Source organism: Adiantum capillus-veneris, chromosome 24 (genome assembly GCF_014529385.1).
Source record: "Adiantum capillus-veneris isolate H3 chromosome 24, ASM1452938v2, whole genome shotgun sequence".
NCBI classification, from domain to species: Eukaryota; Viridiplantae; Streptophyta; class Polypodiopsida; order Polypodiales; family Pteridaceae; genus Adiantum; species Adiantum capillus-veneris.
This window is the reverse complement of record NC_140954.1, coordinates 127,286,126-127,296,610: the sequence shown is the minus strand read 5'-3', so window position 1 is coordinate 127,296,610 and position 10,485 is coordinate 127,286,126. Positions and strand designations below refer to the sequence as shown.

The window sequence follows — 10,485 nt, the reverse complement described above, 5'->3', positions numbered from 1 at the left end:
GTGTGTAAATTGGCCAATCCCATTGACCAATGCACACACTAATCACACACTAATTAGTGTGTACATTGACCAATCACATTGGCCAATGCACACACTAATCACACACAAATTAGTGTGTGAATTGGCCAATCCCATTGACCAATGCACACACTAATCACACACTAATAAGTGTGTGCATTGACCAATCACATTGGCCAATGCACACACTAATCACACATTAATTAGTGTGTGTTAACACACACTAATTAGTGTGTACTGCATGGCCAATCCCAAATTTAACATATTAGGTTATGCAAGTAATAAATTTAACAAATTTGACAAATCTAACAAGTTTAGATTTTATAAGTAACTAATAATTAACAAATTTAAGTTTTTGTGTGTCTTTACTTACACTAATTAGTGTGTGCATTAGAATAATGCACACACTAATTAGTGTGTGTAATTAGTGTGTAAAGAACGTACACGTGCACTAATTAGTGTGTGTGTATGCATGTGTATGCATGTGTGTGTATGCGTGTGTATGAGTGTATGCATGTGTGTATGCGTGTGTGTATGTGTGTGTGTATGCGTGTGAAAAACTCAAAAAACATAACAACAGAACTTACATGGAATTGAAGTGCTTGTTGGGAGAGGGTAGGAGAGTGGAAGAGTAGAGATGGTGGAGAGTAGAAGAGTAGAGATGGAGGAAGAGCTCAAGGTTGTGAGGTTCGCGCTCTCTGCTTCTGTGGAGAAGACGATGAAATTCGAGTTTTAGGGCTTTGAACTTCACGGGCCACGCGGGTGCCCCTATTTATAAAAATTTGAAATTTGATTTTCCGCTCCTATTACCGCGAGTATTACCGCGTGGCGTACCGCAATCATTACCACGTCTATTACCGCGGCGCAAATTCGGGCCATATAAACAGATGGCCACGTTCTGACATTATTACTATTGATCCTCAAAATCTATTGGTACTATGTTTTTTATAAAATATATATAAAATGAAAGTATTCCTAGTAATTTGAAAATGACATTTTTACCTAAAAGTTTAATTTTTAATTTTTACTGATATTTTATTAACATTCTTTGGTAATTTGATTTTAATTAGTGTATGTAATTTATTAATGTAGGTTGCTTGTGATGATTTTGGCCGGTCCACTGAACCGGATAGATTATGGTGGTTGGCCGAGCGATTACCATGCCTATGCGTGCGGTGCAAATGCGCCATTGCTCAACTTCGACGGATATGCTTGAGCCATGTAGAAGATTATGGACTATGGGACGATCCTCGCAAGCGTGCACGGATGGAAACAAATGATCCGCGAATTGTAGCGGCTATTGACGTCACCCCTCATTGGCGTGTGGTTGGTGGATGAGGGAAAAGGAGGGTGGAAGAGCGCATGCGCCAAGAATCCATTAGAGAGGGAGGAAGCACATCAAATCAGCCAAGTACTGTTGCTCCCTCTTATCCGAGTGACCACATCCCATCTCCTTACGTGGAGGCAGAAGACGACCATTTGCATAGAATGGTTGAGGATCTCTTTGCACGAGAGGAGGAGCATGAACCAGAGTGTGCATGCGAAGAAGCTTCCGAGCGAACGAGGAGTGAGCTACTCGATTCGGCACACACCGCACTATATGATAGATGCTCTTACTCCATTTTAAGGGCACCTCTCGAAGTTCTTAACCTTTAGGCGATGTTTGGATGGAGCAATGCTAGTGTCGACGCACTTTTGAGGTATGTATACAAATTGTGAAGGATGCTTGTGGAGTGCATAAATTAGCTTCTAATGTACTTTCTTCTTGTGATAGATTGCTAGGAAAGATGCTGCTAGCTGGCAATCACATGCCAGAGAACAGACGAAAAGCCCGCGAAGTGGTGACTGCATTAGGGATGGATTATGATCGCATTCATGCTTGCGTGAACGATTGTGTGCTCTTTCGTAATGAGCATGCCGATTGTGACACATGTCCATCGTGCGGGGAGCCTAGGTTCAAAGAAGGAATGTAGAGCAACAGAATTCCACGTAAAGTTTTGAGGAATTTTCCACTCATCCCTCGCATCCAACACATGTTTAGATCGAAGGGTACGAGCGAGCTTTTGAGTTGGCATGCAAAAAATCTCTCCACAGATGGTATTATGAGAGTGCCATCTGACTCACCAGCGTGGAAGCACATAGAGGACACATGGCCAGAGTTCAGAGATGAGCCTCGTCACTTGAGGATTGGGTTAGCTAGTGATGGAGTGAATCCATTTGGGCACCGCTCTACTTCATGCAGCACTTGGCCGGTGGTTGTTGTAAACTACAATATTCCGCCTTGGGAGGCAACAAAAAAGGAAAACATTTTACTATCACTTCTCATTCCAGGAAAGCACAAGGTAAAAAACATGGATGTATATCTGCAGTCTCTTATTGATGAGCTTCAAGAACTATGGAGAGGCATAGATGTCATTGACATTTCACGGCCACCACGAGGCCGCAAAGCCGTCATCAAGTGCATCCTCATGTGGACCATGCATGATTACCCAGGATTTGGAGAGGTATCTGGTAAGTATGCACATGTTAATTGTACTCTTTGCTTTAGGTTTATCGTCTCATGTGTAACGTTTGTTTACCTCTTGGCAAGATTGGCAACATCTAGACATAGTGCGTGTCCCACTTGTGGCCCTTCCCTTGTGACAGAGAGACCTCCTCTTCTTGGGAAGGTGATCTATCCCAACAACCATCGCTTCCTACCTCCTTCACAACGTAGATATGCTCCCCCTATCAATGGAGTGCAACCGTTCCATTGGAACATGGCTGATTGGGCGAAGCATTGGGAGGAGCATCATGGTACCTCACCGCCTCCCAATGGGTTGCCAAAGGGTATGTCGAGGTACTCAATCTTCTTGTCGCTCCCCTATTGGCCTTCGTTGAAAATTCAGCACTTATTGGACCCTATGCATGTATTCAAAAATGTTGGGCAAGCTATATGGGATCATATAATTGGCAAGAAGGATTCATTGGGTGCTAGGGAAGATTTAAGAGCCATTAGACGTCTCCCCCCTTCAGCGACGCCCCACATGGGGGAGCGGGGAAAGATGATTCTCCCAAAAGCACCGTGGATAATGTCAAAGGCAGACCAAGAGTGGACAAAGCAAGTTATTGCATCCATCAGAACTCCAACGGGATATATGCGGTCACTCAAAGGTGCTTTCACAAAAACCAAAAAGGGTGGCTCCACTCAATTGTATGGATTGAAATCCCATGATTGGCATAAAATCCTTCAGGTAAGAGTAGAACAGTTTGTGGTGTCTATGTGTCCTTATATATAGGTTGACATTCACTAAGATGTTTTTTTGCTTGTAGTTTGTACTTCCCATAACTATTAGTGGTTATGGGGACACTAAGGTGAAGGCTGCAATATTCAAAGTGGGTGAGATTGTGAGGTAATGGGTTTTTTTTCAAGTACTATATCATGTTGTGCATGCATGAACTTTGGAATTTTTTTTCATCTACTATATAACGTTTGCCCTGTAGATTTGTGAGCTCCAAGGAGATAGAAGTAGAAGCCATACCAGTAGCCCATCAGCTAGCAGTAGAGGCAGTGTGTGCTATTGAGGATGCATTCCCACGTACAATCCTTGTTAGCCAAATACACCTATTGCTTCACCTTGTTGAGGAGATTGCCATTTGTGGGGTGGTTCACTTTAGATGGATGTTCTTCTTGGAGAGATTCTTGAAGACTTTAAAGGATTTTGTTAGATTGAGGTCACAACCGGAGGTATGCAAAATAAATACAATATAGATAGAATTTATACGCTATGGAGTTACTAATAAAAATATGTGGTTTTAATGTTTTCAGGCGAGCATGGCAGAAGGTTGGGTGGTGCAAAAGGAATTTGTGTATGTCTCACAGTATCTCATCACAGTGGATCCATCATTGCCTCATCTTTGGAGTGAAGAAGAGGATCCTAGGAAGCACTCAACCATTCCCAGTGGAAAAGGCTCACTCTTGGTCATGGATAGAGAGTTTCATGCCATAGTCAACAACTACTCTTTACTCAATGCCACTATCATGACCAAATGGGTCAATATGTACTTGGAAGCCTGCACAGCTAGAGAAAGGGATAGAGATGCATGGAAGACGTCCCATGGAGGTAGACGTGCGCCTCCTTTTCCTAAAGAGGTTGCAAAATACCCTGACTTGATTCAAGTAGAGTGGATCCATAATGCCATGACCAATGCCAAAGCATAAGGAGAACAAATAAGCCCTAAAGAATGGGAGTATGCGCGAGGATGCTTGCGCAAGGTGAGTGTGTATATGTTATGTATACATGTATGCAAATCAATTAATGAAATGCGATGTAACCTCTTATGTATTGTGATTGTAGGGTGTCATTTTCAACTCCATTTGGTCCGAAGGCCGACATTTTTGCACCCGCAAGATAGATGAGCGTCGGACCACTAATGAATGTGGCGTGATGGGAAACTTTGACACAACAACAGATGAGGTCAGATATTGTGGTACTATAGAGAGAATAATCAAAGTGGATTTCATATCTTTTCACAAATTCCTCTTTGAGTGTCGATGGTTTGCGGGTGAGGTCAAAAGACATGAAAATGAGCTCATTATGGTGGATTCCACCCAATTCCATCGGGGAAAAATTGACAACTTGGTGTATCCTAGTAGTTGCGAGCAGGTAATTTAGGCTATTTGCAATTAACTTAAATTAAAAATTTAAGTTATGTATATCAGCTTATTCTTAGTGTGTGACGTACAGGTCTTTTATGTGCCATGTATATATCAAAGAAGACTTTGGTATGTCATTCCAGTCACGCCGCGGGGTAGATGTATCTTTGCAGAGACGGACATTGAGCCAGTAATTGATCCCATCATACCATCACCACAAGATGTAGAGGAAGATGTAGTAGAAGTTGAAGAAGGTCAGCCAAGCCTTGAAAATAGTCATCTTGAGGAGGAGGAAGAGGGAGAAAGCGATGATGATTCTACAGGAGGTGATGGAGAGGAGGAAGAATCTCTAAATTTGTTTATTGATTTGAATACTATGGGTCTAAATATGGATCCTAGTGCTTGTAGAGATCTTCTACAAGATGAGAATTAATAAAACTCTCCATTCTTTCACTTGGTGTAGTATATGATTAATTTGCAAATGTTTCGTTATGTGCTTATGAATAGTATTTATAATGGTTTTGTTGTGAGTTCAATGATTTATGTATAGAATTTTTAGAGTGAAAGAGAGATTAAGTGAAGTGAGCAAGCATTCTGGAGAGTGTAGGAGTTGTATTGGATTTAAATGGAAACCCACGGGAGAGGGAGGGGGAAGGGGGTCCAGCCTATCTTAGCGGTAATGTGAGCGGCAATAATCGCGAAAATTTACGCAGTAATATTTGCGGTAAAGTGTCGCTTCAGCATCAAAAGGATTCTCTCTCCTCATTTTGAATTCCTCTCTCTTGTTTTGCGGTAATGGCCCGCGGTAAACATCACGATCTCTCATAGTGTTTGAAACTTGAATCTTTCTTGCTACATTGGAAACTATGAGCCCTAATAATTTTTTCACAACTCCACTGTTAGACATGAAAAGTTTTATGATTACACAATGTACCAATTATGGGAACTCATATTTAAAAACTTGCTTACTTACTCAGTTTGTACTTCTGCATTTGGTAGCACTTCTATCAATCCTAGGTAGACCAAGGGAAAAACGTCCTTCCTACTATATAGTAGGTTATGATGTGCACTATTGCCATGCCTTGCTCTCACAAGAAAGAAGCAAGTAAGAGTGTGGAGTCAAAACATTGAATCCAATTGTGTTCCCGTTGTTGACACCAAGTCTATTGAACCCACTCCATTGTTGAAACCAATTTTGTTTCCATTATTGAAACCAATTCTATAGAACCCAATCCATTTTCAAACAAAGTTTTATGATCACATTGAATTCTCTTAGCTTTCAAATATTTCATACCATGCTAACTTATCTAAGCTATATAATCAAGCTTCGTAACATTGCTAGACCCAGACACACAAAAGGAGGACTCTCTCTCTCTCTCTCTCTCTCTCTCTCTCTCTCTCTCTCTCTACAACCTAATAGAAGTTTATTGAACAAGGGCTAACAACTCACAAAAAAATAATTTCTATGAGCCTAGCTCCCAAGCTTGGTATTGAAAAATGATTTGTAGCTACTTGCATATATTCATATTTGTTAGAATTTATCAAGAGGTTGTGTCATGCATCACTTTTAAAAATACAACAGACTATACATGTAGAAAGAGAGTATTGATGGTGTTCCACTGGGAGGAAAAGATAGGCCTATGAGAATAGTGGCCATGTTTCTTTGTTCGCAGCAACGCGCGGGTCACATACTAGTACTAAACAAAATACCAAACAACCTAAACAACAAGGGCATCACATGAAGTCTCTCATAGGCCTCAATCTCCTGCTTTGTGAATCTGACAGGTAAGTGTAAAGGTAATTTTGGGTGGGAACGTAACTGAATCCAGCAAAATGGCCAAAACGTAAATTTAATCTAGCAAGATAGTACAAAATTTACAATAGAAGGAAGGCTAGCATGAAATAAGGCAAAATGGCCAAAACGTACATATGGGAAAGTAAGTTCAAGCTAGCAAGATAGTAGAAAATTTACAATGGAAACGAGACTCCCGGCCCCATGCATCACATGAACAAATTATGCAGGACATAATTTGTTCATACAAACTCCAAGTATGGGCAATATAGATCAACAGGTCTTAGGGCACGACGAAATTTGTGGTTTGGGAGAAATCCCTTTTAAGGCAATCAAAATCTACACTTTCTAATCATAAGCCTGAGTCTCCTAACCCTGAAACACTCTCCAAATAACAGAAGAGCCACCTTCCCCAGCATGACCAAACATGAGTCCTGAGTCCTACCGAGCGCTCAGTTGTGTGGTCGTATCATGAAGAGTACTCCATGACTTCGTCGAGGTGGATGAGAACGATATAAACTCTTTGAGCTGATATTGCTGAGACGATAAATCAATATCGAATGGTGGCAAGGGAGGCAGCGGTGCCTCGTTGCTCAGTATTTGAACGACTTGCCGCATGGCTGGCCTAGCCACCGGGTCTGGATGAGAGCATAACAGCCCCAACATGAGTACCGTCTGCACTTCCTCTACATTGAAGAACCCATCCAGCCTATTGTCCACAGCTTCAAGAGGCCTCCCATGTGTATACAAGTCCCACACCCCCTCCACAAGGAAGACATCTTGCTCTTCTCCTGGCCAGTGTTCAATCGACCGACGCCCTGTCACGACCTCCAGAAGCAGCACACCGAAGCTGTACACATCGGTGCTCGGAGTTGCTTTGCCTGTCCTTGCAAACTCCGGTGCCAAATACCCTAGAGTGCCTATGACTCTTGTTGTATGTGGATTTTTCCCATGCTCATATAGCCTTGCCAGCCCAAAATCTCCCAATTTCCCATTCGTATCTGCATCTAGCAGCACATTGCCTGCCTTGATATCTCTGTGAAGAATCTGTTGCTCCCATCCCTCATGCAAGTATAACATTCCCGCTGCGATGCCTCTCACAATTTTCATTCTTTGCTCCCATCTCAACAGTTTGCAGGGTTTGCCAAAGAGCAGCTTGTCCAAGCTTCCATTGGGCATATACTCATACACCAAGAGCAGCTCACCTCTGCGGCGACTCCATCCTAGGAGCTGCACAAGGTTACGGTGCCGTAGATGCCCTGTGCTTGCGATCTCAGCAATGAACTCTCGTTCTCCTTGATTGGACTCTCTTGACAACCTCTTTACAGCCACTTCTAGCCCAGAGTTAGGCAAGACACCTCTATAAACGCGGCCAAAACCCCCGATTCCGAGCAGCTCCTTTTCATCAAAATTTCTTGTGGCTATTACCAGATCTTTGTAGCTATATCTATGCAGGCCAAACTCAAGCTCCCACCTCTCCACTATCTCTCTTTGGCTCCTCTTATGCAAAAGAAGCCCTATTAAAGAGCCAAGTACGAGTAGAGACACCACAGTTACAATGCTAACAATTACCTTGAACTTGGTAGATCCAACTATGGAGGGTTTTGGAAAGACAGATGGCAGCTTGGCCAAATCCAAGCTCTTGGCCACTCCATTACTGTTGAAGCTCCACGAGAGTACTCTGTATGTGCCTACAAGAGGCCCTATGGAGCTTGAAAACCCAACAAACATATGCTCCCGCAAGACAGCTGAGAGGTTAACGTAAACAGAAAGGAGCGGGATATAGGGCCGGGGCTGCTGAACAGGAGCAATGGTCACATTTAGCTGCTGGCTTTGCCCATCATAGTCTATCCATGCCTGGATATTTTCACTGCCCTTCAAGTTTATAACTGTTTTGGAAGAGCCTCGTGTGGAATTTTGAGAAGGGGTGATCCAGTACCCAGATGCCGTAGAATTGGTCGAAATCATGCTGTTTAGATTAATCCCCACATGGTTATCATTAATGTCTTCAAGGTCAAGGTCAAGGGCTGTGTCGAATTCGACTCCAAATACATGATTGGATGAGTTGCCGTTGTGGGAAGCATTTAGCATGCCGAGGTATTGGTTCGCAGAGATGCCTGTAGTGTCAAGTGAGGGAGACATTACAAATGTCATGCCATGACCTCCAAAACCGGGCAACAAAGGGGAGATGCAGATCACAAAGGTTGTGCTGAAGGAGGAGACGACATTGGTGGATGGATCCTTGATACGTATGGAATGCGAGTAGAATGCTCGGCCAAAGAGAGGAGAGGAATTGAAGGCATGGATGGAAGTGTTGGTGAGCTTGATGAGCCCATGGTCGACCAAAGCAATTCCGCTCAGACTAATGTTTTTGCCATCAAATCCATTGAAAATGAAGCTGGTGGATGCAGATGCTTGGATGATGAGTAGAGACAGACAAAGGCAGGCAATAATAATAGCCTGCAAGGGAAGGGACCTAGGAGAGAGCTTCATGCTGAGGAAATTCTATGTTGCAAAACAATAATAATAGCCTGCAAGGGAAGGGACCTAGGAGAGAGCTAAAAGAGAGTGCTCAGAGAACAGAAGGGACTGAGAGCCTAGTTATTATACTCTTTTAAAGTAGAGATACATAAAGGATACCAATTTTGGTGGTCTCCATGGAGAGGATCCATCAGCAAGAGCAGTTTGACCACATGGAGAAGACTCAAGAGGACCAAGCCAACAAAAAGTGTGCCAACAAACAATACAAATAATTGGGTGCAAGGAATTGTGAATGAGGGCTCCCCGGACCCCCACTGGCTGAGAGGGCCCGTCATTTTTTTGAGGGCCCTTCAAAATGCCATGTAGGCCCCCACACCCACGAGTAACCTCATGTAGCCCTTCTCCCATCCTAATTTCATGTAGCGGGAAACTCTCATGAAGGGGCCATTGCATGAAAAAAATCAAGGGTTCTCTCTCAAAAGTTGAAAAAGAGATAATGAACGGGACTTTGAAACGAAAAAATTCAAGGGTTTCCTTTCAAAAGTTTAAAAAGTTAGTTTGTGTAGCAATTGTCAAACCATATGGTAGTGCCATTCAATGGACTCCCGTTGGGTTGAGTGTGACAGTGGTGGAGCATGCAAGGACTTGTGATTGCCCATGTTTACATATAATCCTACATATGTTGTCTTCATTTACCATCTCTTGTTTGCCGAGGTTTACATACCTTGTGCTTGTCCGGGTTTACATTTTTACCGTGTATGTTTGCTGAGGTTTACATTCCTTGATTTAGGTCGTCTAGGTTATTGTGTCTGCAAGTGTGGCACGGATTTACATATTGAGGTTTGCTACCTTGTTTTTGTCTAGGTTTTTGGAAATTACGTAGTTGTGAAAAATTGCATGGGTGCTCAGGTTTACGCTAACTGAAATGCCTTCACGTGAATCCCAGGGTTTACACAATGTGTATTATCTTATGTAGGTCTTATCTTCTCGTGGCTGGCGGTGGGGATGACACTAGGAACGGCAATGGGGAAGGCAGTGAGGACGATGATGACAAGGAGGAAGCAACGACGATGGAGATGAAGAGGACGGGGCTGGCCAAGATGGGAGTGATGACGATGCCGGTAATGACAATGTTGGTGTTGATAGTGAGGGCGAGCATCGTGGTGAGGGCGATAAAAAAGAGGAGGATGATGGAGATGAGGAGGACGACAGACGAGGATGACCTAGATGAGGAGGCCGCAGATGAAGATGAGGAGAGCGTAGAATGGCCAATGGTATGATGCAGCATGTAGAGCCCATTGATGTGGATAGTTCATACCATGACGCACTTGATGATTTAATGGATAGGGTCATTTGTTGCGGTCCCCATGGGATGCCATTCCAGGTTCAAGGGACGTGCAATGGCATGTACCCTTTCATGCCGCATGGGGTGGAATTACTGGATTGGAGGTGAGTTAGGCTACCCAAGTAATGGTTTTTATGCATGCTTCTTTGGTGGACAGTGTTTGGGTTTACATGTTAGTCCACTCGTCTAGGTTTACTTTGATTCATAGATTTG

The 10,485-nt window shown here is 43.1% G+C and overlaps 1 pseudogene; it reads right to left on the bottom strand.

Moving 5' to 3' along the window:
* Positions 1 to 6,584: 6,584 nt before the first annotated feature.
* LOC147427104 (L-type lectin-domain containing receptor kinase IV.2 pseudogene) lies at positions 6,585 to 9,031 on the bottom strand (annotated as a pseudogene).
* Positions 9,032 to 10,485: the final 1,454 nt, after the last annotated feature.